The 15958-nt window shown below is 38.1% G+C and overlaps 1 protein-coding gene across 7 annotated transcripts in view; it reads left to right on the top strand.

Annotated features, from left to right (window-relative positions):
- Positions 1–15958, top strand: part of DENND2C (DENN domain containing 2C) — a 93337-nt gene that overhangs the window by 35047 nt on the left and 42332 nt on the right. For 3 of the 7 annotated variants that reach the window (XM_086391987.1, XM_086391984.1, XM_086391989.1), the window contains exon 2: positions 8536–8605. The exons of 3 other annotated variants lie outside the window; for them this stretch is intronic. The gene's annotated coding sequence lies outside the window, so the exon portion shown is untranslated. Of the gene's footprint in view, positions 1–6867; positions 6948–8535; positions 8606–15958 lie in introns of those variants that run through there. One more of the 7 variants, XM_086391986.1, reaches the window with a different exon arrangement.

Raw genomic sequence — 15958 nt, 5'->3', positions numbered from 1 at the left:
TAAACTAACTAAAGAAAAATACTATCAACCTAGAATTTTGTATCCAGCAAAATTATCCTTCTAAAAAATGAAGGTGAAATAAAGTTATTTTAGATTAATAAAAGAGGAGGAAATTTGTTCACCACCGAAATGAACTACAAGAAATATTAAAGGAACTACGTGAAGATCAGTGGTAAATCAGAATTTATAGATGAGAAAACTGAAGCCCCAAAAGGTAAAGTCACACAGCTCTGGTCACACAGCCAATTAAGTTACAGGGTTAGGACTGTACTCCATTTCTTCTGATTTCAACAAACTCTTTGTTTGGGGAACAGTGTAATATACTGAATGGGAAAAGCAAATGACTTTGGGGTAGGCACATACAGGTCTGAATCCTAGCTCCTCCAGCTGTTGAAACCTTGGGCTGTTGAGAAAATCGCTCATCTCTACTTTTCAGATGGAGAGTATGCAGAGAGCAATTAATATCTACTTCATATGGTTGAGAGGAGCACTATAATTGTTAAAGGACCTTGTACACTGTAGGCATAAAATGAATCTTAATCTCTTCACCTCTTTGTAATATGATACCTTTTTGAAAAATCAGTAGAGGTTGTTTTGGGTGGGGGAGGGAATCATCTTTCTCAGAGATTTTATCTTTAGTTTTATCTCTACTGAAATAAGCCATCCTTATGACATCAGTTCAGTTGTGATTCTGTTTTCATTTGGCTGTGTTCCTTCTAGTGTCTGAGTAGTTAGAATCTTTTTGGCATCCATTTTCTTCAGATAGCAGTAGTCATTCTGGCATTACACCTGAACCTGGTATTTGAAAAATAGGCATCTATACCTAAGCCCCCTCTTTTCTTCGGTCAAAGGAATAGCTAAAAGCTTAATGGAAGTTTTGCAGTGAATAGTGTAGTATTATTGGGAGCCAAATGCATTTATGAGAAAGAAATGTCAGATTATTTCAATGTTTAAGAATACAGTTGTATGACAACTCATTTTAGATTTCCTGACCAGTCTGTTGTTCAGAGAAAAGTAATACTGATCCTACAGAATTTAGGCTTGAATACAAAGAGTGATTTTTATTTATAGTTATTAACATATCTTATTCATCATATGTTCACTGTTTCCAAGGTCTAAGATTCATTACACATGGGTTTGCAATTCATTACAAATATGGGCCCTTATTAAATAGAGAACTTCCTTTGCATCCAAGTAGTAAGCCTTATGTGAAAATTGAATAGAAGATTATTTTACTGAAAGTTAAATTGTCCCTAAATTGAAATTCATTGTATTCGGGTTTTGTTTACTTTAGTAACAGATTTAACACTGTTTAATTCAAAGATTCTCACTTCATTATTAAGGATAAAGAAGATCAGTAACACCTGTTTTGAGGGGCATTAACTTCAAAGAGGAGAGCTTTTGTTTTTAAATTTGATATTGGCAGTGTTTTCCCCTAAAATATTCAGATTCGAGAGGTTAAATCTTGTTGGCTTTTTTTTTTTTTTCTGGAATGGCATACAATTAGAGAGCTCAGTGTCTCTGGCTTTGACAAGGGAAAAACAGGTTGAAATGAACTGAACTGTCAAGTTTTTAATAATAGCTGCGATATAGAAGAAAACCTTGGACTTTGTGACCTGGGCAATTCATTTATCTTCTCTGAGCACTAGTATCTTCACCTACAAAAAAGTGCCCAATAATATAATAATCAAGGTTGTTATGAGGAGGAAAGGAGATAGGCTAACTGAAACTGCTTTGTAACTGAACTACTATGCAAATTACTTTTGAAGTAAATGACATGTCTTATCTTTTCTGTTGTTTTTTTTTAACTTTTTATTTTGTATTGAGGTATAGCCAATTAACAATGCTGTGATAGTTTCAGTGAACAGTGAAGGGACTGTTCACATACATATGTACGTATCCATTCTCCCCCAAACTCCCCTCCCATCCAGGCTGCCGCGTAACATTAAGCAAAGTTCCATGTGCTATACAGTCGGTTCTTGTTGGTTATCCATTTTAAAAATAGCAGTGTGTACATGTCCATCCCAAACTCCCTAATTCTCCCTTCACCCCATCCCTCCCACCAGCAACCGTAACTTCATTCCCTAAGTCTGTGAGTCTCTTTCTGTTTTGTAAGTCAGTTCATCTGTATCATTTCTTTTTAGATTCCACATAGAAGGGATGTCATACGTATTTCTGAAGTAAATGACATGTTTTAAATGTTTTAAAAGTCAGGATGATTTTTCTCATTCAAATTAAGAGCAAAAATACGTAGGATTTTCAGTGTACTAAATTTTTTTCACATTTAAAAACTAACTTCACTGAGATAAAATTTCAAACAGTAAAATATACCCATTTTATAACACGTATAAGATCAGTAGCTTTGACACATGTATACAGCTGTATAACTACTATCCCAATCAAGATGTGTAATATTTCCATCACTCCACAAAATTCCCTTATATGTCTCTGTGGTTAGTTCTTACCCTCCTGGCCCTAAGCAACCACTGATCTGCTTTCTTTCATAATAGATTAGTTTCGCCTGTTCTTGAATTTCATATGAATGGAATCATACTGTATGGACTCTTTCGTTTATGAATAATGCTTTTGAGAGACATCCAAGTTATTGCTCATATCATTAGTTCTTTTTAATTGATGAGTAATACCCTATTGTATGATTATATCACAATTTGTGTATTCACTTAGTGATCTTTTGGTTGTTTCCAGTTTGGGACTAGCATGAATAAAGCTGCTATGAATATTCATGTAAAAGTATTAATATTTGTGTGAACATAATATTTTCCTTTCATATGAAATGCCTAAGTGAGATTGTTATAGAGCCTGGTTTTTGGACTCTTTAATCAATAGAGAAGTTGATGAGAGGCCAGATAAGAAATTCGGACAAGGCTTTAATGGTCCTCACAAGGAAACAAAATCAAGTAACAGGTTTCCTTGCTTGCTCCCTGAGGTTGGGGGATGGGGTGAGGGAGTGAGCTGGTCCCTTAAGTAGGGTGAGGGTAGGGGTGGCTTCAGTGGTCTGCCCACCCCTTTGGTGATGCATTGTGTAGCGATCATGCCCTGTACCTTGCTTTTGCTCCCAGCACCTTGGATGTGGCAGTTACATATTTGCTCACTTTGTATCTTGTTCATTATTTAACCCAACTGCTTATGCACACAATTATTTTTAGTTCCTTATAATTTCTTTGTATTCTGTTGCTCTAGGAGACATTTTTCCAGTCCTAAGGACTGCAGCAGTGTCCCAGGTCCCAACCCCCAGCCTGTCTGATAATTTTCTCATATGGCACTCATTGGGCTTCCCAGGAGGCACAGTGGTAAAAGAATCCACCTGCCAGTGCAGGAGATGCAAGACATGGATTCGATCCCTGGGTGGGGAAGATCCCTGGAGTATGAAGTGGCAACCCACTCCAGTATTCTTGCCTGGAAAATTCTGTGGATAGAGGAGCCTGGTGAGCTACAGTCCATGGGGTCACAAAGAGTCAGACATGACTGAGCGGCTGAGTGTGCACACACATACACAAGGCAATCATGTTTATTAGTAACGTTATAAGCAACTGCCATGGATGGAGGAGCCTGGTGGGCTGCAGTCCATGGGGTCGCTAAGAGTCAGACGCGACTGAGTGATTTCACTTTCACTTTTCACTTTCATGCGTTGGAGAAGGAAATGGCAACCCACTCCAGTGTTCTTGCCTGGAGAATCCCAGGGACCGGGGAGCCTGGTGGGCTGCTGTCTGTGGGGTCGCACAGAGTTGGACACGCCTGAAGCGACTTAGCAGCAGCAGCAAGCAACTGCCAGACTGTTTTCCAAATAGCTGTACCATATTACACCAGCAGTGTTAAGAGTTACATGCGCTCCGATATTTGGCACTGCAGTTCTTTGTAATTTCAGTGATTCTAATGGGTATGCAGTGCTACCTTGTGTTTTAATTTGCACGTTTTTGATGACTAACGACAGTGTACATTTTTCAGGTGCTTTATTGTACTTACTGGCTACTCCTAAAATCTTTTGTAAAGTGTCTGTTCATATCTGATGCACATTTTAATTGAGTGAGTTATTCGTTTGTTATAGTTCTTTATATAATGAATTTAAATCTTTGTCAGATGTATGTATTGTGTATAACACTTCTCACAGTGGTTTGCCATTTCATTTTTAAAACATCTTTTGAAGAGCAGAAGATCTTCATTTTGATTAAATCCATTTTAGCAAGTTTTTGCCTTTATGGCTAGGACTTTCTGTATTCTAAGAAATCGCTTCCCTTCCTAAAGTTAACAGAGATTTTTTTTTTTCCTGTTTTTTCTTCTAGAAGGTTTATAGGTTTATCTCTTAGGCTTAGGTTTATGATACAGTAATCCTTCCCTATCTGTGGTTTCAATTTCTGTGATTTCCAGTTACACACAGTCAATTGTGATCCAAAATACCAAATAGAAAATTCCAGAAATAAACAGTTTATAATTTGAAAACTGCATGCTGTTCTGAGTAGCATGACGAAATCTCCCACCATTTTGCTCTGTCCTTCAGGGAACATGAATAATCCTTTTGTCCAGAGAATCCATGCTATTTCTGCTACCCACCCATTATAGGACAAAACAATATATATGGGATTTGGTATTATCAGCCATTTCAGCATCCACTGGAATGTGCCCTTCATGGATAGGGAGGGGACTCCTGTACATTTCAAGTTAATTTTGGTACATGGTGTGGGTAAGGGTTGAGGTTCATTTTTTCCATATGAATATCCATTTGTCCCAGTGCCACAGATTACTCCTTTCCAGTTCTGTGGAAATCAATGGTCTGTACACATGTGGGTCTATTTCTGGGCTCTGTACTGTTCTATTGATCCATTTATCTCTGCTTTCACTGGTACACATAGTCTTGATTACCACAGCTTTATAATGCCTTGAAAGCACTTTGTTATTTTTGAAAATTATTTAAGCTATTCTAGGTCATTTGAATTTCCATATATATTTGAAAATCAACTTGTCAGTTTCTACTACAAAGCCTGCTATGAATTTGATTAGGATTGTGTTGAATCTGCCTCTCAATTTTGAGAGAATCAGACATCATAACAAAATCAAAGCTTTTAGTTCATTAATGTGGTATATCTCTTTTAAAAATTATTCTTTAATTTTTCTCAGCAGTATCTTGTATTTTTCAGTGTGTAAGTCTTTTACTTCTAAGTATTTATCTCCTATTTTTCATGCTGCTATAAATGTTATTTTAAATTTTATTTTTCAGCACTCTCAGTATCTATGCTGCTGCTGCTAGTAAGTCGCTTCAGTCATGTCCGACTCTGTGCGACCCCATAGACAGTAGCCCACCAGGCTCTATAAGTACAGTTAAATCTCAGTATCTGTAAGTACAATTAAATCTTAAATACTGACCATGTGTCCTGAAAAGCGAAAGTGAAGTCATTCAGTCATGTCTGACTCTTTGTAACCCCATGGACTGTAGCCTACCAGGCTCCTCCGTCCATGGGATTTTCCAGGCAAGAGTACTGGAGTGGGGTACCATTTCCTTCTCAAGGGAATCTTCCCAACCCAGGGATCGAACCTGTGTCCTCCCACATTGTAGGCAGACGCTTTTACTGTCTGAGCCACCAGGGAAGTCACCTGAGACCTTGCTAAATTCTCTCATGAATTCTACTAGCTTATAATAGTGGATTTCTTGGAATTGACTAAATATATCATCATGTTTGCCCAAAAAAATGTTTTACTTCTTTTCCAAACTTTAAAAAAATTTTTTCTTGCCTTATGGCATTGATTAAGACTTTTCATACAGGGTTGAATAAAAGTGGGGAAAAAAGACATTGTTGCCTTTTTCCCAGTCTTAAGGGAAAGGTGTTCAGTCTTTTACCACTTAGTATGATATTACAGTTGTTTTTTTCATAGATGCCCTTTATCACATTGTAGAAATTTAATTACTCATTTTCTAAAGAGTTCTTTTTTTTTACAATTATGGATGGGTAAGAATTTTTTCAAATGCTTTTTCTGCATCTGTTTGTTTTAATTGAGATATAGTTGGTATATAATATTATATTAATTTCAAGTGTGAAACTGAGAATTTTTATACATTATACTCCATTTATACTTATTATGGAATATTGCCTATATTCTCTGTACTGTGCAATATAAACTTGTAGCTTATTTATTTTATACATAGCACTTTATGCCTCCTAATTACCTCCCTTTATTTTGCCCCTCCTTCTTCCATCTCCCTCCTGATGTTTTCTATATCTGTGAGTTTGTTTCTGTTTGGTTAGATTCATTCATTTGTTTCAGATTTTAGATTCTGCCTGTAAATGATAGCATACAGTATTTGTCTTTCTCTGTTAGACTTATTTCACTAAGCATAATACCCTCCAAGCCCATCCATGTTGTTACAGATGGCAAATTTTGTTCTTTTTATGACTGAGTAGTACTCCATTGACTTCGCTGGTGGTTCAGACGGTAAAGCATCTGCCTACAATGCGGGAGACCTGGATTCGATCCCTGGGTCGGGAAAATCCCCTGGAGAAGGAAATGGCAGCCCACTCCAGTACTCTTGTCTGGAGAATCCCATGGATGGAGGAGCCTGGTGGGCTGTAGTCCATGGGGTCGAAAAAGAGTCGGACACGACTGAGCGACTTCACTACTACTACTACTACTTCACTAGTACTCCCCTGGGAGAAGGCAATGGCACCCCACTCCAGTACTCTTGTCTGGAAAATCCCATGGATGGAGGAGCCTGGCAGGCTGCAGTCCATGGGGTCACTAAGAGTCGGACACGACTGAGCGACTTCACTTTCACTTTTCACTTTCATGCATTGGAGAAGGAAATGGCAACCCACTCCAGTGTTCTTGCCTGGAGAATCCCAGACACGGGGGAGCCCAGTGGGCTGCCGTCTATGGGGTCACGCAGAGTCGGACACGACTGAAGCGACTTAGCAGCAGCAGCAGCAGCAAATATAGAGGTATTCAGAATTCCTAGATCTTACTTCAGTTTTGTCATTTTGTTTCTTTCAAGAAATTTGTCTAAGTTGTCAAATCTACTAGCATAAACTTATTTATAGTAGCCCTTTATGTCTTTTAATGTGGGATCTGCAGTAATGCCCCCTTTTTATTCCTGATACTGCTAATTTTTCCTTTTTTTCTTTTTTATTTATTTTATTCTCTTATTTATTTTATTTTATTTTTTTTTATTTTTATTTTATTCTCATTTATTTTATTTTATTTTATTCTCTTTATTATTTATCTACCTAGTGGTTTATCAATTTATTGATCTTTTTAAGTAACTTTTTTGTCTTATTAATACTTGTCCATTATTCATGTGTTGCTGTTTCATCAATACTCACTATTATTTATTTCCTTCTATTTGCTTTGGGTTTGTTTTTTTTTTTTCCTTTTTGAGGGAGAACATTAAATCATTTATTGTTCATGTCTTAGGTGAAATGATAACACCCAAATTTCACCGCATGGTTTAGAAAAATGTAGATTTGAAAAGAACAGTAGATTTTGTGCTGGATTGGCTGTAAAATAATTTAGACAAACGTTAAGCTAGAGTGTTTAATCTGGAGAGAAAATTAAAATAAAACTTGAAACTTAATGGGGTAAAATGTGTTCCAACTTAAAACACCAAGAAATAATATCCTCATTCATTGTTTTTAAACTTCTTTTTCCTTTTGTAATATAAGTGTTTATTTCTAAGTATTTGGGGATTTTCCTTTTGGTTTATAACTGATTTCTAATTCAGTTCCATTTGGGGTTAGAAAACATTCTCAGAATGATTTCAGTCCTTTTAAATTTATCAAATCTTTTTTTATGGCTCAACATATGGTCTGTTGGTAAATGTTCTATGTGTATTTGAATTATATTGTTGGGAGTAGTATTCTAAAATATCACTTGTGAGTCAAGTTGATTGATAGTAGTATTCAAGTCTTATATATTTACTGATGTTTTGTTTTTCTGTCAGTTACTACTGATGAACAGTGATGAAATACTTACTAAAATTGTGGATTTGTCCATTTGTCATTTTTAGCTCTGACATTTTGGGTTCTTGCATTTTGAAATTTTATCATTAAGTACATAAACATTTAGGATTATAGTTCTTCTTGATGAATTGACTCTATTATTTGTTTGAAATGTCTCTTTTTATTTGTGCTAATTTTCTTGCCCTAGAAGTCTGCTGTTAATATAGATAATGCAGTGTTCCTAGATAGTGTTTGGTATTTGTATCTCTACTTTAACTTGATCTGTGTCTTTTTATTCAAAGTACAATTTATAGAAGTGTAGAATTAGGTCTTGCTTTTTTATCAAGTTTGATCATCTTTGCCTTTTATTTAGAGCTTAGCTTATTTATTATACACCATAATTATTAGTATGGTCATATTTAAGTATATCATCTTGTTTTCGTTTTTTGTTTGTCCCATGTGGTTATTTTGTGGTTGCTGTTTTTCTTGTGTCTCTTCTCACTTCCACATCTTTTTTTGCATTGAGTATTTTTTAGAATTTCATTTAATATTTTCTTATTAACTTATTGGCTATTCTTTGTTTTTCTTTTAGTGGTTGCTTTAGAATTTACACCATACTACTACTTCAACCTATTCAAGTAATATCCCACTTGATATGTAAAGTAAGAAACTTAGTGCTGTACTTCCATTTTTCTTTCTCTCCTTTGTGTTCTTGTCTTACATTTATTTTGACATTATTTTAAATTCCACAGTACCTTATTATGTTTACTGTAAATAGTCAATCAGTTTTAGAGATAATAATGGCAAAAATGTGTTTTTCTAAATTTGTTTATTTATTTTTGGCTGCATTGGGTCTTCTTTGCTGCACAAGGGCCCTAGAGCACAGAGTCATCAGTTGTGAAACATGGGCTTAGTTGCCCTGCGACATGTGGGATCTTCCCAGAAGTGAAGTGAAGTGAAGTTGCTCAGTCATGTCTGACTCTTTGCGACCCCATGGACTGTAGCCTACTACGCTCCTCCGTCCATGGGATTTTCCAGGCAAGAGTACTGGAGTGGGTTGCCATTTCCTTCTCCAGAGGATCTTCCTGACCCAGGGATCAAACCCAAGTCTCCTGCACTGTAGGGAGACGCTTTACTGTCTGAGCCACCAGGGAAGTCCGGGATCTTCCCAGACCAGGGATCAAACCTGTGTCTGCTGCATTGGCAGGCAGATTCTTTACCACTGGACCACCAGGGAAGTCCCATGTGTTTTTTATTTATCTATGTGTAGCATTTTTTGGTTCTCATTGTTTCTTTGTTTATATCCAGATTTCCATCTGGTATCATTTTTCTTCAACTTGGATAACTTTCTTTAGCATTTCTTATGGTGTAAGCAGGTCGAGCTTCATAGGCATATGATCAGTATAGTTACATAGGTTCCCACACTTAGAAGAGCCCTGTGGGATTTTATGCTGTGCAGTAGCCATCTAGAAATTCTGATAAATGTTATCTTTGAATTTGAGTTTTGTAAGTGAAGTCTGATTGGACAATGTAGTGTGTACTAGGGGCTTGGAGTCACAATTCATAAACAATCTGACTTCCTGCCATCTCCTTAGTATGGATTCTCAGCTGTCTTCTCTCTGACTCCCTGGCATATCTGGCCCTGCCCTATTGCCCCTTTCTCACCTGTACCCTCTGACTACTGCCACTCTCTACTCTCAGCAGACGCTTGGGTGTTTGAGGGTTGAAATTGGTTGTATACATGGCTGTCCCATCCCATACTGACAGCACCATGGTATATCTGGCAAGCCACCAAGCAAAGGTGTTGGTCTTGCAAGGACAAGTCTATTGCCCACCTCCATCCAGAAATCAAATGTGTTCTGGCAGAGGTTTAAAGACTCTCAGGGTTACCTGTCTGTCATGAGTTAAAGAGACAGGCCTGTGAAATGGGGAGATACCTGACTGTACTTGCCCAGACCTTGCCTCAGCTAGAGCGTGGCCTCTTGGTTTAGTGGGTAGCAGGCAGGGGATTCCAGCAGCCATTAGGCCCAGGTTAGCATGTGCATGCCCCACATCACAGGACTGGGCTCCCAGGTTCTTGTGAGGATCTGCACTCGTCTCCCAAGTATCCCTAGGCTTGAGAGCATTCTCTTGGCTAGATTCCATGTCTGAGGGGACCCTCTCATCCTTCTTCCAACCTTCCTGAATCTGGCTACATTTGTCTCTTGTGGCCAGCTGGAGTAACCCATCAGGACAGGCCACAAAATAGGAATTGTTTACGTTCATTGATTCTGCATTCAAGTTACATGCTCAGATGTTTGCATTTAAAATGGTGCTCCTAAATATATAGATGAATGGTAAAAGCTTGCAAATGATTTAGATTAAAAAATTTTTTTTACAGAAAACATTAAGTAATCAATTTAAAACTGAGACAAATTGAAAGGGAGACTTCTAGGAAAAAGGAAGAAGCTTCGTATATACCTTTAAAGCACTTTGAATAAGGCGCCTCACATTTTCAACTTGTCCTGGGGCCCACAAATCACGTCACTGGCCCTGAGTGCAGATCAACAGTGACAAATTCACAAGTCTTGAAGGATTTGTCTAGAATTCTAGATTCGCAGTTTTTTTCCCCTTAGCATTTAAAATTTGTGTGTGTGTGTGTGTGTGTTTGGTGAGGGGCGGAGTCGGGGAGAGGTGAGCCATGTGCTTTATAGGATATTAGTTTCCTGACCAGAGATTTTACAAGAGACTCTGGGTCAGAAAGATCCTCTGGAGTAGGAATTGGCAACACATTCCAGTATTCTTGCCTAGAAAATTCCATGGACAGAGGAGCTGGCATGTTGCAGTCCTTGGGGTCGCAAAGAGTCAGACACGACTGAGCAGCTGAATGCACAGGTCAGGACAGGACCAGGAACTGAACCCAGGCTGCGGCAGGGAAATCGTCCAGTCCTGGCCACTGGGCTTCTATGGAAGTCCCTAAATATTTTCCATTGTTTTCTTAAAAAAAAATTTTTTTTAATTTATCTGTTTGGCTGCACCAGGTCTTAGTTGTGGCATGCAGGATCTTCCATCTTCCTTGTGGCAGGCAGGGTCTTTAGATGAGGCATGTGAATTCTTAGGCATAGCATGTGGGATCTAGTTCCTTGACCATGGATCCAACCAAGCCCCACTGCATTGGGAGATCAAAGTCTTAGCCACTGGGCTTACCAGGGAAATCCCTCCATTGTTTTCTGATTTACCCTGTTGTTCCTGTATGTAAGATATATCCTTTCCTTTGGCTCTTAAGAATTTTCTATCATCAGTTTTCAGCAGCTTGATTATGGTTTGCTTTAGTAGGGCGTTCCTTATATTTATCCTGTTGGCACTTGTTGAGCCTCTTGGCTCTATGGGATAAGAGTGTTCATCAAAGTTAGAAAAATTTCAGCTGTTATTTCTTGAAATATTTGTCCCCTGACTCCCACCCCCTCATTTCTAGTAAGACTTTTTTTTAACCTTTTCTGCTCTCTGTGCTTCAGTTTTTGTTTTAGTTTTTGAGTTTCTGTTACTACTTACTCAACTTCACTGGTCATTTCCTCTACAGTGTATAAAATCTGCTGTTCAAATAACCCAGCAAACTTTTCATTTCAGGTCAAGTGTTTTTAAGCTCCAGAAATTCTCTTTGTGTTCTTTTTTATATCTTCCATTTCCCTACTCATTATGTTCATATTTTTCTTTAAGTTTATGAATATATTTAAAATATTTGACTTAAAGCCTTTCTCTGCCAACTCTCAAGAGTCTTCTCCAACACCACAGTTCAAAAGCATCAATTCTTCGGCACTCAGCTTTCTTCACAGTCCAACTCTCACATCCATATATGACCACAGGAAAAACCATAGCCTTGACTAGATGGACCTTTGTTGGCAAAGTAATGTCTCTGCTTTTCAATATGCTATCTAGGTTGGTCATAACTTTCCTTCCAAGGAGTAAGTGTCTTTTAATTTCATGGCTGCAATCACCATCTGCAGTGATTTCCTTTGGACTGCAAGGAGATCCAACCAGTCCATTCTAAAGGAGAACAGTCCTGGGTGTTCTTTGGAAGGACTGATGCTAAAGCTGAAACTCAAGTACTTTGGCCACCTCATGCAAAGAGTTGACTCATTGGAAAAGACTCTGATGCTGGGAGGGATTGGGGGAAGGAGGAGAAGGGGACGACAGAGGATGAGATGGCTGGATGGCATCACCGACTCGATGGACATGAGTTTGAGTGAACTCTGGGAGTTGGTGATGGACAGGGAGGCCTGGCATGCTGCTATTCATGGGGTCGCAAAGAGTCGGACACGACTGAGCGACTGAACTGAACTGCCAACTCTATCATGTCTGTCACTTTTGGTTCTGTTTCTAGTAACTGATTTTTCTCCTGATTATGAGTCTCATTTTGGGGCTTCTTTACATGTTTAGTAATTTTGATTGGATGCTGGATATTGTAAATGTTATATTGTAGCACATCTAGATTTTGATGTCATGTAAAAATTATTGACTTATGTGGATATTTAATTACTTCTGAATCAACTTGATCCTTTTAAGGCTTTTTTAAAGATTTTCTGTGGTGGCTGCAAAGCATCCTTCACTCTAGGGCTAGTGTAGTCCAACTGCACTATAGGAAGCTAGGACCTCCTACTGTCTCTACTGAATTACTGGCTGTTTGACAAGGCCTCCCTTGTGTAGATCATTGGAAGCTGAACATTGCCCAGACCTTCGTTAACTCTGGGTACTAGTCTTACTGGGTGCCATTAGCTATTCTTTCCCAGTAATTTGTTGCCCAGCCTTGTGCAGTGTTACCCTGCACATTACCCTGTACATATTCAGCCCACGACTCAGGTAGATCCTCTAGATTTCTGGAGCTTTTCCTCTGTGCTGCTCCCTCCTCTCTGATACTGTACCCTGAAGGTTCCATTTGCCTCGGCCCCTCCACGCGCTGGTCTCTTTTTCCTTAATTCAGCATGGTTACCATGTTCTATGCTGTTTTTTGAAAAGAACCTCGAAGGTGAAAACTGGACCATCTTGGTGTCCACTTCATTTTTCTTTTTCAAGCACCAGAGTTCTTTGCTGTTATCCAATATCTGAAAGCATTTATTTATTAACCAGTTTTATTGTTATCTATGTTGAGAAGGCAAGTCTAGTCCACTTATTATGTCATACCAAAAGTGGGGGTCTTCTTGGTCCCTTTCATCAACCTTTCTGATTGAGGCAAAATTCACATAACAAAAAATTAACCATTTAAAAGTATACTCTTGGGGACTTCCCTGCCAGTCCAGTAGTCAAGATTCCACACTCCCAGGGCAGGGAGCACTGCTTTGATCCCTGATTGGGGAACTGATATCCTGGATACCACCTAGTGTAGCCAAAAATAAAAGTATACCCTTTTATCAGTTTTAAAATCAACTTTGAGAATGTAAAGAAACTGCTTGCAATGCAGGAGACCCGAGTTCCGTCCCTTGGTCAGGAAGATCCCCTGGAGAAGGGAATAAGCTACCCAAGTCCAGTACTCTTGCCTGGAGAATTCCATGGACAGAGGAGCCTGATGGGCTACAGTTCATGGGGATGCAAAGAGTCGGACACAACTGAGCAACTAACACTTAGAATGTTCCAAATGCTTCCTATTTTGCCAGATTTTATTTAATCAATAAAATAGTTTAAAGGGTATGGAGTGAGAAACTTTCTTATGTAGATATGAATTTAGTAAAATAGAACATTAATATTCTCTTTCTTACAGAGAATTTCACTTACCTGAATTGATTTTGGTTGGTTTCTCTTAAAGGGCTAAGAACACCAAATCCTATATATGATAGTTTATATTATGAATTACATCGTAAGCTGACAAACTATAGTTGAGTATTTCTTGGATCAAAGTAATACTCACAGAATCAATAGATAATAAAAACAAAGGGACATGATTAAGAATCACCTCTTTGGGAAAAAGAATAGGGGAAAAAAATTGATTAGTACCTTTTTTTCTCCTAGTATTTACTCCCAAGTATTCTGTTTTATTATATTTTAAAATCATGCTTAGTTTGTCACATTTACACTTTTGCTCCCCTGAGGGAGTAAGTTGCTGTTTTCTTCTGCTGAGGTTGTCCATCGTGCTTCTCGTGAGCTCTGGTTTCTCTTTGTGCGATTCCTCCCTGACTTAATGGTCTTTAATAGTTGGAGAAGCCTTTGACTCATTTTGTAGTATTAAGAAGCAAAATTTTAAAAATTGTTGGAGCTGTTACATTTTCTTAAGCTGTGATTCTGTTAGAACTGTTGAGGCAAGCTTGAGAGAGCAATCTCTGTGGACGAATATGTGAATAAGTTGGCTTAGGAAGTTTTCTAAAGATGAAGTTTGGAGAGAGCTAGGGCTGGAAAGCTGGACCAGCACTTAGGGGTTAGAATGTCTAATGATAGTGGAGGTCAAGGCAAGAAACTAGAGGAGTGGGGGAAGGGATATGTCTTGCAGGCTAGGAGAGCCATGGGGGAGGAAGAGGTGGGTAGCAAAGCAACTCAATTTAATTAGGCTAAAAAGGACCCTCAAATGTGAGAAGGCTATAAGGAAAAAACAGGTAACTCTTGGTTTGGTGATTCTTATTTTTTGAATAGGACAAAATCACAGCTTATATATAAGGTTAGGCAAGTCATATTCCAAAAAGTTTAATTTGGCAAAAATTAGAGCTTTGCATTGATGTATAAAGATAGATTCTCTGTAATATCAATGAAGGCATCAATCTAGTTAGAATGCATTAAAAATTTTTGGCTTTGAAATAGTTTGTCAATTTTAAAAAGCTCCTTTTTTTAGGGGAAAGTAGTACTTCTCTGCATACTGCCTACCAATTAATATATTAGGAGTTTCATGGTGCTATGCCGCTCTGTTGCCCCTGAAACACCATGAACACTCATCATTTATATTTGTATATGAATTCTATAGACAACAAATTCCATTTGTTGCCAGTACTTTTCGAGTTAAACTTTTTTTTTTTAGCCCAACCAGTTTTCATCTTTTTCTTCACAATTTGACCCATTCATACTTAAAACACATTAACAAGGGAAGAGTAATGAAAAAGTTAACAAGAAGTATCAAAAACCTCAACTAGTCTCACAGTAAAGAGAAAAAAAATTCCTATTTTGTCTGTAGTGAAGAAAACCTGAGTCTCAAGGACACCTTTAAAAAGCCTTAGGAATCCTCTGTAAACATCAGAAAGTAGAAAAGGAGTTTCAGAGTTTTAATAATGAGCAGTAGAAGCTGATTTGAGGTTCAGAGTCTATGCTTTCATCTTTTGTCAAGAATTCTGCACAACAGCTTTTATATTTAGGTACTATGTTTTGTTTTGTTTTTTCACTCATGTGAGTTTAATTTCTTAAGATTTTTAAAAATCTTTTTCTTTGTATCAGACCCTCATCAAAGTTTACTTGCTAGCAGAGCTGGTTTTTCTACAAACTTGAAGAAATATTTTAAATTGATAGAAGTCCTGATTAGCAGTTGCTCTGCCTACAATAAATTGTGTATGTGTGTGTCGTGTATGTATCAGTTTGGTCAGGGACATTGACAGAGCTGGGCCAAGACTTCTTCCTGCCTGTTAATCAAGGCCACACAGACAGAGCTCAAGGAAGGATGACCCCTGCCTCAGGAAGTATTGAATCAGTTGCTATTTTTAACCAGTATACAGTAGAACTTGAGACCAGATCCTTTACTCAGTTACTAGGAAAAGTTCTCTGCCAAACTTTGCATTTGAGGAAACAGTTAATGGGCCTAAATGAGTGAAGCCTCTGCATGAAAGGAAGAGATGTGACAGTGGCTGTAAGTATTTTTGCTGATACGGGTCAAGGATGTGGTGGCAGAGATGTGGAAAGTTCAGTTAGTGATGAAATAAGTAATTACATTTCAAAGTAACTGTAGTTGACGGCACCTTGGATTGTCTTTAGCTCTGCATATATGGAATTCTTTCCTGGTGGTAAAGAAACTGCCTGCCAATGCAGGAGATGTGGGTTTGAATCCTGGGTCAGAAAGATCCCCTGGAGAAGGA

The sequence above is a fragment of the Bos grunniens genome, chromosome 3 (genome assembly GCF_055505025.1).
Source record: "Bos grunniens cultivar Pamir isolate PY7600 chromosome 3, Bosgru_T2T1.0, whole genome shotgun sequence".
Taxonomy (NCBI): domain Eukaryota; kingdom Metazoa; phylum Chordata; class Mammalia; order Artiodactyla; family Bovidae; genus Bos; species Bos grunniens.
The sequence above is the reverse complement of the archived record's forward strand: the minus strand, read 5'-3'. Positions and strand labels throughout refer to the sequence as shown.